General features: G+C 32.3%; 1 pseudogene; it reads right to left on the reverse strand.

Moving 5' to 3' along the window:
* Nucleotides 1-743: 743 nt before the first annotated feature.
* Nucleotides 744-2,397, reverse strand: LOC139515041 (mRNA export factor GLE1-like; annotated as a pseudogene).
* Between the last annotated feature and the right edge of the window lie 8,687 nt (nt 2,398-11,084).

Below are 11,084 nucleotides of genomic sequence, written 5' to 3' on the forward strand. Positions count from 1 at the left end.
TTTTGTAAAAGATATCTCCTTGAATTTTTTTTTATCTTAATATAATTTCAGAATGAGAGTTCTTATTATTTTGATAGTTATCTGGTCCCATTACTCCCGATAGTTTCTGAATTTATAGAATTATTTTTTCCGAAAAAAATAGAAAAACTTAAATAAATCACACCCTTTCCACATCCCCCCGGACGAGAATTTAGAAATGGTTATTTCGTGGGTCAATTAGGAGGAGGGATAAATGCTCACAAGCAAATTAAACCCTTTATGTGCCTATCCCAAGATGTGACCTTGTAATTCAGTGGTTGTCATATGTTACTGCCTGTCTTACATGATTGTATTTGTTTTTTTCTGTTGCAGTTTTTAGATTAAATCAGGCTGTTAGTTTTCTCTTTTGATTTTTTTTCACATTTTGTCATGGCTGGGCCTTTGATATATGGTATCTTTATTTTTTATTTTTAAAGGCAGTATATTACCATATAGTTGTTTACATCTTCGTTCTCTGGTGGATTATTTTCTCATTGGCAATCCTGCAACATATTACTTAAATAAAAACATTTTTAGCAACAGTGGCCATCTTGGTTTTTAAAATTAATTATACCAGACGTAAAGTGATGGATGTCTGTAGTTTAAATATGGACAATTAAATTAGACTAAATAACGTAACAATATAGTATTTATTTCTTCAAATATAACATTTTCAACGATTTCCAATTCTTATCATCACATAGACTACTAAATTAAAAGTAAAATTAAAATGCATTTGCTTTTGATTTATTTAAGATTTTTTTTACAGTTTTGATAAGTTCCATCAATAAAAGCTGTTTTTGTTGGTCATTTTCTATCTTCTGTTTCCTCTCTTCCCTTTCCATCTCAAACCTTTCCCTCTCCAGCTTCAATTCCTCTTTCCGTATGTTCACTTCTGCCATTTTGATGTCTTTTTCGACATCACATTTTTCTTTAAGGTACGACATAATAGATTCATTACCCTTTATTTTGGTGATCTTACTGGGTGTTACTAAGAAATTAATGTAACAATTTTACTTTTCAAACATAATATTGTTAAAGCATATGCCGTTACTTTCTATCTACAACTACATAACCGGTTAGTATATCTTGGTTTTTTTTAATCAAAACAAGGTTTATATATTGTAGCCAGATATTCTCCTTCTTATAATCTGTTTCCTAGGCCTAAATTTGGTAAAAATCCACTTTCTTGCAAGTCTTATACGTTATGTATTTTTCTATTGTTGAAGGCCTTATAGTTATCTATAATTGCTAACACCAACTTCATTTTAACTTTGGTGGATAGTCTCATTGGCTATCAAACCACATCATCTTATTTTTATATTTTTATTTTTATCATTTCAGGCTGCTATATATACCTACTAAAAATTCACGAGTTTCTATTTATTTTACATGTTTTATTCTAAATACATTACAGAAAATGAATACAGCCTACCATTTGAGATCTTAACTGGGGTAAGGGCTTCCATTGCCCTTTTTTCTGATCAGTTTTTCAGAGTGTTCATCCTTGTCTTTCTGTTGAGCTTTTTCCTTTTGTTCTTTGTCTTCTTCTTCAGCTAATGACTGAATTTCTTGAAGAAGTTGTTGTTTTTCTGTGTATTATTCTTCTTCTGTTCCAGACCTTGCGGTCATAAAACTTTCGAGCACGATTTTTGTACTCAGACTCGAGATTCAACCAATCAAAATACTGGATTTCATGTTTCGAGCATGATTTTTGTGCTCCGAGCACTGAGCAAAGTTTTATGACTTCAACCCTCGATCTACAATGTATTGGGAATCTACATGAATAACATTTACTTATTTATTTAGAACTGCAATTAAACCAAGGAAAAAATTAAGAAAATGGTTATTCAAGAATTAAATGCAGGATAGGCATGGTAGGAGAGAAGCATGGGAAGCTCTTTCTTAAGACCACGACCATACATAAAATGAGAAGATATTGGCCTTCTCTTGACTGGTATTTTTTGGAAAAACACCTCCAGAACATGATTATCTGTTCAAAATGCCGATTAGTCTTGTACAAACATGTACACTCTGTCTGATTCAATCTGAATTTTAACTTTTTTGTGTGTGTTAAACATGTTAAATGTACCTGTTTTAAAATGTATAAACAAAGTAAAATAATATTTTATTTACCTTTTTAGTGCTTCATAGTTTTCTTTCTGAAACTGCTGCAACAGTAACTGTGTCCTTTCTCTCACTCTCCTGGATGTTACATTAAATGCTTTATCAACATTTTCTTTCACGTTTTGGGCAACAACTTCCCATTTTGTTTTGTCATTGTATGGGTTTTCAGCCAACACCTCCTTTAGAAGGTTCAAATCATCCTTTGTTGAGAATCTCACCTGTGTTTTCCGAAAAAGTTTGGGTAATGCCATGCCTTTGCTACAATAAAAACATGTATGCAAAATCAATAATGATAAGATTCAATTTAAAAAAAAAGTAAAGAGTTCAAAACTTTAATTTTTGCTACATTTTGGCATTACAGTTTAAACGTAGCACATATTTAACAATCATAAAGACAAAATCCTCTGTTTTGTGTAATATTTCATTTTCTTATGCTGAAAGGGCCCTATAGGTCATGAAATATTAAATAACAATAGAAAATGGCAAATAATGAAGGAAAAGGCCTTGGAGAAAAGTGATAAACAGTACATAAAGGTGTGGATGTAATGGCACAATGTCAATGGTAAACAATTAATCAAATGAAGATGGTAAACAATTTGTTCGTCAATTTACAAGAGCCCTGCAACACCCTACATGTTATGTAGCTACTATTGTTATATAATGTTCAGTATACTTGTTTGAAAAGGTCACTTCCATATATATAAAAGCAACCAGTGTTTTAAAGTTTGATAGAGGATAAACTTATTAAAGATGATTTATTGTTGGTTGTCGTACCGTCCAGTGGCAAATATTTCATGAATGTTCAGGACGAGAACAAATAAACAACAAATACAATAGGTAGGCCTGTAAGTTTAATAGAGGCCGTTCGGGGAAGTTTAGACTGCCACTGTCAAAATGAGTGGAAATTGGATAGGGACATACATTTTGCCTTGCAACAGGCCGCCTACGGACCCCTCCAAGTGTTGTTGTAAGAACTGTTACGAACTGGCACTCTCTATACACTAGGCATCGGATTTAAAGTAAATTGGTTAGCAGGGGCGGATCCAGCCATTTTAAAAGGGGGGTCCGAACCCAGGATAAAGGGGGTTCAAACCACATCTCACAATTTAAATGCAAAACATCCCTCGATCCACCACTGGTTAGACGATTTTTAAATTTTTGTGGTTGTACGTCGTCGGGCACCTGTTTACTATTATCACCGACACTTACGGCACTTTTCGCATGTAATAGTTTGAAGGGTGCCAAAATTTAAATCAATAACTTGTTTAAAAAGACGTTTTTAAAAGCCAAGTTTCAGTTAAATTGGTGTGAAAATAAATCTGAATCATATTTATGTCACAAAGTCAAAGACCAATGGCGCCAATTTTGCGAAAATGAAAATGGCGCCGCCTGATTCATTTCCCCCAAAACAGACGTGATTCATGCAGTCTATTATGCTGAATTAATAATATTTTGAAGAAATGTGATACAACACATGCTTAAAATTTTAAGATTTATAATTTTGTTCCTATACAAAGTCAAAAGGCATCGTTAAACCCACACGGGTAACATTTACTTGTAGCAGTCTGCACACGTTTTGATCAACTTGTAACGTTGGCGAAAATCATGTGACACTCCAATTCTAGTGACGTAATACGAAAAAATACAAGTTTCACGTACCGGTACCGGTACAAGTTTCCGATCTCAACCTCTCTATTTATAGAACATTACTAACTAAATTAGAGCAAGTTTTTAAGTATACAATAAATCGATATTTTAAAGGTTCCTGTTTAATTTTGTTATCATTGGGGTTAAGTATACAAAGTATTGGTAAAATAGTGAACTAGACAATGTATTTGATACTTTTATTTATCCTTTCGTACAACGAAGGTTATAGGCGATAAAAGTGTTGCTAGTCCTACAGATTTTCCCTATAGTGTTTTGGTGATAGTTGTTGGTCATGTTGTTGGCAATTCTTTACTTTTTACATTTTGATGAATCTACCAGTTAATAAGTATTGATGATACTTTAAGACTTCTTACAGGTAGAGTACACAAATAAAAGCAATAAGATTTTTATTTGAATCAATTAAAGAATATGCATGCATTATGCAGATAGATTATCTATATTTTTCTATACCCGTTTTAGTTATCTTTTACATCTTACATTAACAAACAACTAATATTAAAAGCTAACTTGATTGATACATTTAAAAAAAAATGATTATAAAGTCTTGGTGTGGGTCGATCATGTTCTTTAAATATTGAACGTGTAGGTTCAAAAGGGAAGTACTTTTCATTCTTTTCAAAACATTAGTGTTTCTAATATTAATCTATAGCTTTGAATTGTTTATTTTAGGTTAATTGTGATTAGTAAACATAAACTGTAGGTGTAGGGGAGTGTGTATATAAAAGATTTGAAAAAAATCGAGGAAGCAAGAGTACTTTTTTATGGTTCATTGTTTTGATTAGAAAAAGGTCACAGTAAGAAAGATCAATTGATTACTCAACATTCCCTTATATGGCAAAATTACCTAGTTGCGAAACATAAGTTCCTTCAATTTTTAGTTCAGAATAGGAAAAATTGTTAATTAAGTTTTTTGTCAATGAAATATGCATACATAAAGTAAAGAATAGCCTTACAAATATGAAATCCATTCATCTACTAAATGTTATCTGTGGGTTACAGAAAATATGAATGACAAATTTACAATCTGCTGTTTATTTGTTTGTCAAAGAGAAATGTTATCATTGTTTATTTGTGATGTGATATGATATTTCAGTTGAACTTGACTGTCAGCTTTATATATGCCATTTGTACAACAAATAGAAAATACCTCCCTTGAAATATTTATTTCTGATAGATAAATTTGGGGAAATTGAGCATATATGCATATGCACATGCACCAGAGCATGATTAGATTTTCGTTTATGTAATTTTATCGAAGAATCTTCGTAACACATGATCATTTTCGTAAACCACAAACCATTATATGCAAATCTAAGTATCGAAAAGATTATTACATATTTGAATAAGTACTTTCGAAAATGTTTTGTTCATGAGGAACTTATCCAGTATATACAAAGTTTGAGTATGTTTGACAAACCTGTTTAGTTCTCCCCGTTTGAGGAACCTATCTTGAGGTAGTGCTTCTCTGTCCAAAAGTATCTATGTAGTGTCTTGGAAAAAGTGTTAAGCTTTTCCTGTGTTTTCGTTTTCCTTTTCTTGTCGTCGTCAGTTTTTGAAATTTTAATGACCACGTAGTGTTTTTTTTCTCTATTTTTCCAAATTGCCTTTATTATCGTTGAAAATCAATATTTAATTATGACATCAATTCTGAATATTATTAAGAAGAATTGCAGATTCAAACGTCAGCCCTGGCATACATTGCTATTGTGTTATTGTTATTTATATATACATAAAAAAATTTGGCAATCATTTAATTTATTGTCGGTTGGCATCTCTTTGTTTGTTTTATAGTCTTATTACATATCATAAACATTTTTAATGTTCCTTTACCAATTATCAACTGAGCCTTCCGCCGGTGATTTTTGCGGTATTTGCAAAGAGCATCTACTTGTGTGAGGTGATATGACATTTGAGTGTACTTTCACAATCAAGGGTATGTCAATCATATAAAAAAACGAGAAAAATATGCCATTGATATACATTTTTCGTAATGAACGGTTTTATTTCAATAAATTTAGTCCCTCAGATATCTCTGGTTTAAATGTTAAGATCTAAGCAATTATAACAAAGGTAAATATTCGCTTCGAACGCACCAAAGCTATCAAATGTTAATTCAATTTAATAACTGATCTCTTTGTAGAACTGCAATATTTTGAAAAAAAAAACAACATTCTCATTGATCAATATGTATTGTTCACCTCGTGTATCTTCTGTAGTTGCTGCCATTAAACCGCTTAGGCAGGTCTCATCATTTTCTTCTTGGTACTAGCATTTAAACTAACAATGAATATATCAGACTGATTAATTTATTAGTTGATGTCTTTTCCTTCGGTTTTAGTTTAAAACCCCGGATTTGTTTTCTCTCAATCAATTCAGGACGTTTAAACACTGATATACTACCATGTACTACTGTTGTCTTTAGTAATGACGTCGAACGACTGAATTGACACTACATATATTTTATGATCCCATCACCATTTGGTTTATCGATACTGTATGTCCGTTTCTCAACTCACACAAGACCTGTTTTCGCAATTATAGATCTGAAGATACCTTAATATATATATGTATAATCTGTTATTTTAACGACTGTTTCCTATTCCAGAGTTTGACACTTTGACTGCGTGGGGCTGCGTATCACAGGTGATGCATGCCTAGAAGGAATCGTCTACCCTATAAATGCATTCGGTTTAGCTCCATTAAAGTGTGTGCGACTCCATGAGTTATTTATTTGTTTCCTTGAGTTGTGTTCTTATATAATTTGTGTGATTTGAAGATCGATGAACTATTGTTGCTTATATTTAGCATTAAAGTTGGAGCTACGCGTTGATATAAAGCATAAATTCGTTACTTTAGATACGTGGTTAGAGAGGCATAAGTAAGATTGATGAAGTAACTGGCAAAATACTTTTGTGCATAATGTTAATTATTGCTAATTAATAATATTATTTATAGTTAATTTTTTTCAATGGTAAAAAAAAGCAAACTTGATAAAATATATGTAATAACAAAAATTAATCTGGTTTGATACAAGTATATAAAACATGTGTTTTCCACCACTAAAATGTTTCAATTAGTTCACTAGAATACTGACCAGTCTGAAATTTTATAAATGCTGTTTCCATGAACTATAAATCAGAGTTTGGTATCTCTCATTCAAAATCATCAGAAATCCCTACGGTAAATTAAACACACAAAAAAAAACAAAAAAAAAACAATCGGTCCCTGTCCCTATGATATTATTGTTATAATTTCGAATTTTAGTTTTTATCCTTTATATTGGTATTTAGAATAGACAGTATTCCAAGAAATACGATCTTATCGTTATGCATCTATACTTGTTGGCATTTGAAGATGCCCATAGGAGCGCACAAACTGTTTTACTTTTTTCAAAGCTGACATTCAATTTTTGTTTTATAAGTACTACTGGATAGTTACAGAAGCGAACAAACCGTAATTCTATTTTTTTGTGTATTGACATTTAAGGATTACACGATAATGGTCAACGAAGCTGTTCTGCCATTTTCAATGTTGACATACATTTGTTGGTTGTGGGTTTATAACTCAAGGATGCTCACAGGAGCGGCAAACTGTTTTGCCCTTGTACTATTGATCTTTGACGATTACACAATAATGTTGACAGTAACTACAATGGGATGAACAAAAATATCGACTTGAAGGTTAATAAAGAAAACCTGACAAAATCAACCGATGGTAGGAGATATCAAAACAAGCATATACTCACCAGTTTTGTATGACATTATAAATTATCGTGTTTTATTTATTTATTCTTGAACTCAATATAGATACCAGGATTAAATTTTGAACGCGAGACGTGCGTTTCATCGACAAAGTACTCTAAATAGTCGTATAATCTGTTATTTTAACGACTGTTTCCTATTCCAGAGTTTGACACTTTGACTGCGTGGGGCTGCGTATCACAGGTGATGCACGCCTAGAAGGAATCGTCTACCCTATAAATGAATTCGGTTTAGCTCCTTTAAAGTGTGTGCGACTCCCTGAGTTATTCATTTGTTTCCTTGAGTTGTGTTCTTATATACTAGTAATTTGTGTGATTCGAAAATCGATGAACTATTGTTGCCTATATTTAGCATTAAAGTTAGAGCTACGCGTTGATATAAAGCATAAATTCGTTACTTTAGATACGTGGTTAGAGAGGAATAATTAAGATTGATGAAGTAACTGGCAAAATACTTTTGTGCATAATGTTAATTATTGCTAATTAATAATATTATTTATGGTTATTTTTTTCGATGGTAAAAAAAAGCAAACTTGATAAAATATATGTAATAACAAAAATGAATCTGGTTTGATACAAGTATATAAAACATGTGTTTTCCACCACTAAAATGTTTCAATTAGTTCACTAGAATACTGGCCAGTCTGAAATTTTATAAATGCTGTTTCCATGAACTAGAAATCAGAGTTTGGTATCTCTCATTCAAAATCATCAGAAATCCCTCCGGTAAATTAAACACAAAAAAAAAAACAATCGGTCCCTGTCCCTATGATATTATTGTTATAATTTCGAATTTTAGTTTTTATCCTTTATATTGGTATTTTGTTGACATTTGAAGATGCCCATAGGAGCGCACAAACTGTTTGACTTTTTTCAAAGCTGACATTCAATTTTTGTTTTATAAGTACTACTGGATAGTTACAGAAGCGAACAAACCGTAATTGTATTTTTTTGTGTATTGACATTTTAGGATTACACGATAATGGTCAACGGAGCTGTTCTGCCATTTTCAATGTTGACATACATTTGTTTGTTGTGGGTTTATAACTCAAGGATGCTCACAGGAGCGGCAAACTGTTTTGCCCTTGTACTATTGATCTTTGACGATTACACAATAATGTTGACAGTAACTTCAATAGGATGAACAAAAATATCGACTTGAAGGTTAATAAAGAAAACCTGACAAAATCAACCGATGGTAGGAGATATCAAAACAAGCACATACTCACCAGTTTTGTATGACATTATAAATTATCGTGTTTTATTTATTTATTCTTGAACTCAATATAGATACCAGGATTAAATTTTGAACGCGAGACGCGCGTTTCATCGACAAAATACTCATCAGTGACGCTCGAAAATAAATGTTGAAATGACCGAACAAAGTACGAGATTGCAGAGCAATGATAACCTAGTGATCCAAACGGTTTTGTCGAATACAGCTAAGAGCATTTCAAAACTGTGGTAAAACATCCTTAGAATTTCAAAATTATTTAAGTTATAAATAGTGTATTTATAATTATGACAATTTCGATGATTCTTGATGGCTTGATCAGCCTTATTATAAAATAAGTAGTTACTTAAAATTTAATAGTACATAGATAACACAAATTCATCGGAAAATATAATTATTGTAGTAAATGTAAACAATTTGATTGTCTAGGAAATGAGTAAATGTTTGTGTGGGATATGAATATCCTTTTAATCTTGACATAAAATGTTTTAAGTACTTACTGTGCAAATTAAAATACATCACTGTATAACCAATGTACTTAAAGTGCTTACTTAGAAGAGGTTGACCGGTGAATGAAAACCGACAGCTGAAAGTGGTTAATCATTGTTCATTGTTGAGAAAATTATCAATCTTTTCATGTGTCAGTAAAGAAAACAAACCATACATACAACCCTTATTTATCTTAGTTCGGATTTGCTATATATTAATAACATTTTCACAAGATTGATTGATTGATTTTGCTTAACGCCACTTTTAGCACTATTTGCTTTTTTGTTGATACAAGTTAAAATTTGCACTAAAAACCAGAAGAGAACCACCGAATTTTGGCAGACAAAAAACAGGCAATCCTAGTAAAATTCATTAAGATTTAGGTGCCAAAATTTATCATTACAGAAGTAAACGCAAAAACATAACAAAAATCATTAAACACGAATCTAAGAAGATGACTTTTTCCTTGCAGTGACTCTGTTTGATTGAAGCCGCCCTATAGCGAGGTCAAAAGTAAAAATAACAAAATCACCGAACATCGAGGAAAATTCAAATCGGAAAGCCGTAATCAAATGTCAAAATCAAAAGCTTCAATACATCAGACAAATGGATTACAACTATCCGGACAAGGTACAGGCATTTTTGTATGTAGAAAAGGTGGGTTAAACCTGGTTTTATAGCTAGCGTAACCTCTCTCTCTCTCTCTCTCTCTCTCTCTCTCGCGCTCTCTCTCTCTCTCTCTCTCTCTCGCTCGCTCTCTCTCTCTCTCTCTCTCTCTCTCTCTCTCTCTCTCTCTCTCTCTCTCTCTCTCTCTCTCTCTCTCTCTCTCTCTCTCTCTCTCTCTCTCTCTCTCTCTCTCTCTCTCTCTCTCTCTCTCTCCAGTTTTTATTGTTTGAGGAAGCCGGAGTGCCCGGAGAAAACCACAGACCTTCGTTAGGAAAACTGACAATCCTAGTCAATTAATAGTCGAGTGCACCCGCACGAGCGGTATTCGAACTCATAACCTCAGTGTTGACAGGCTAGTGATTACAATAGTAGTTTTTTTTATAATAAAAAACAAGGAGACATTTAATAATTCCAAATGAAACACACAGTTCACGGAGCAGAGCTGTGTGGATATACAGGTATACATAGGGCTTACCGAAAAAAGGAGAATGGGCAAATGTATAATGGAGGGCCAAAAGTTATAGAATAGCTAAACAAAGACAAAAATCGTAAAGAATAGAGAAAATTGGTTACGATTTAGAAATTAAGGATTGCACCCAGACCTTCCGATATTTTTTACATGTTGTTTGTTTGACAAGTGTATAGAGTTAACACACATTATTATAGTGATTATACACTGTTACAACTAGAATGTGATCATATTATATTAAATTTATTCTCCGCCATGTTTGGGGTTTGGTAATTACAACACATACATGTATCTTAATGGTAGATTGGATTTTGTATGACTAAATTGCAATAGTATATAAGATTACAAAGAATTCAATCACAACAAATGAACACAAATATTTCACCCGCAAAACAAAGGTTAAAATGAATGCTAACTTTGTATATTAACTTGATAATTGCTTGGTATTTTTATTTACATTCGAATTCAATGCACTCAAAAACTCCATTCGTCTCAACTCGACCGATTCCGTGCCCTCATTTAGAGTAGCGGATTCTACCGAGGATTGCCGAATGTCAAAAACTCATTTTTCAGAATGTTTAAGATGTTTGATTGTGATATGTTTTTTTGTATTTATATTGTTCTTCAATGAATATACTCAACCGATAAAGTGA

This window comes from Mytilus edulis, chromosome 3 (assembly GCF_963676685.1).
Source record: "Mytilus edulis chromosome 3, xbMytEdul2.2, whole genome shotgun sequence".
Lineage (NCBI taxonomy): Eukaryota > Metazoa > Mollusca > Bivalvia > Mytilida > Mytilidae > Mytilus > Mytilus edulis.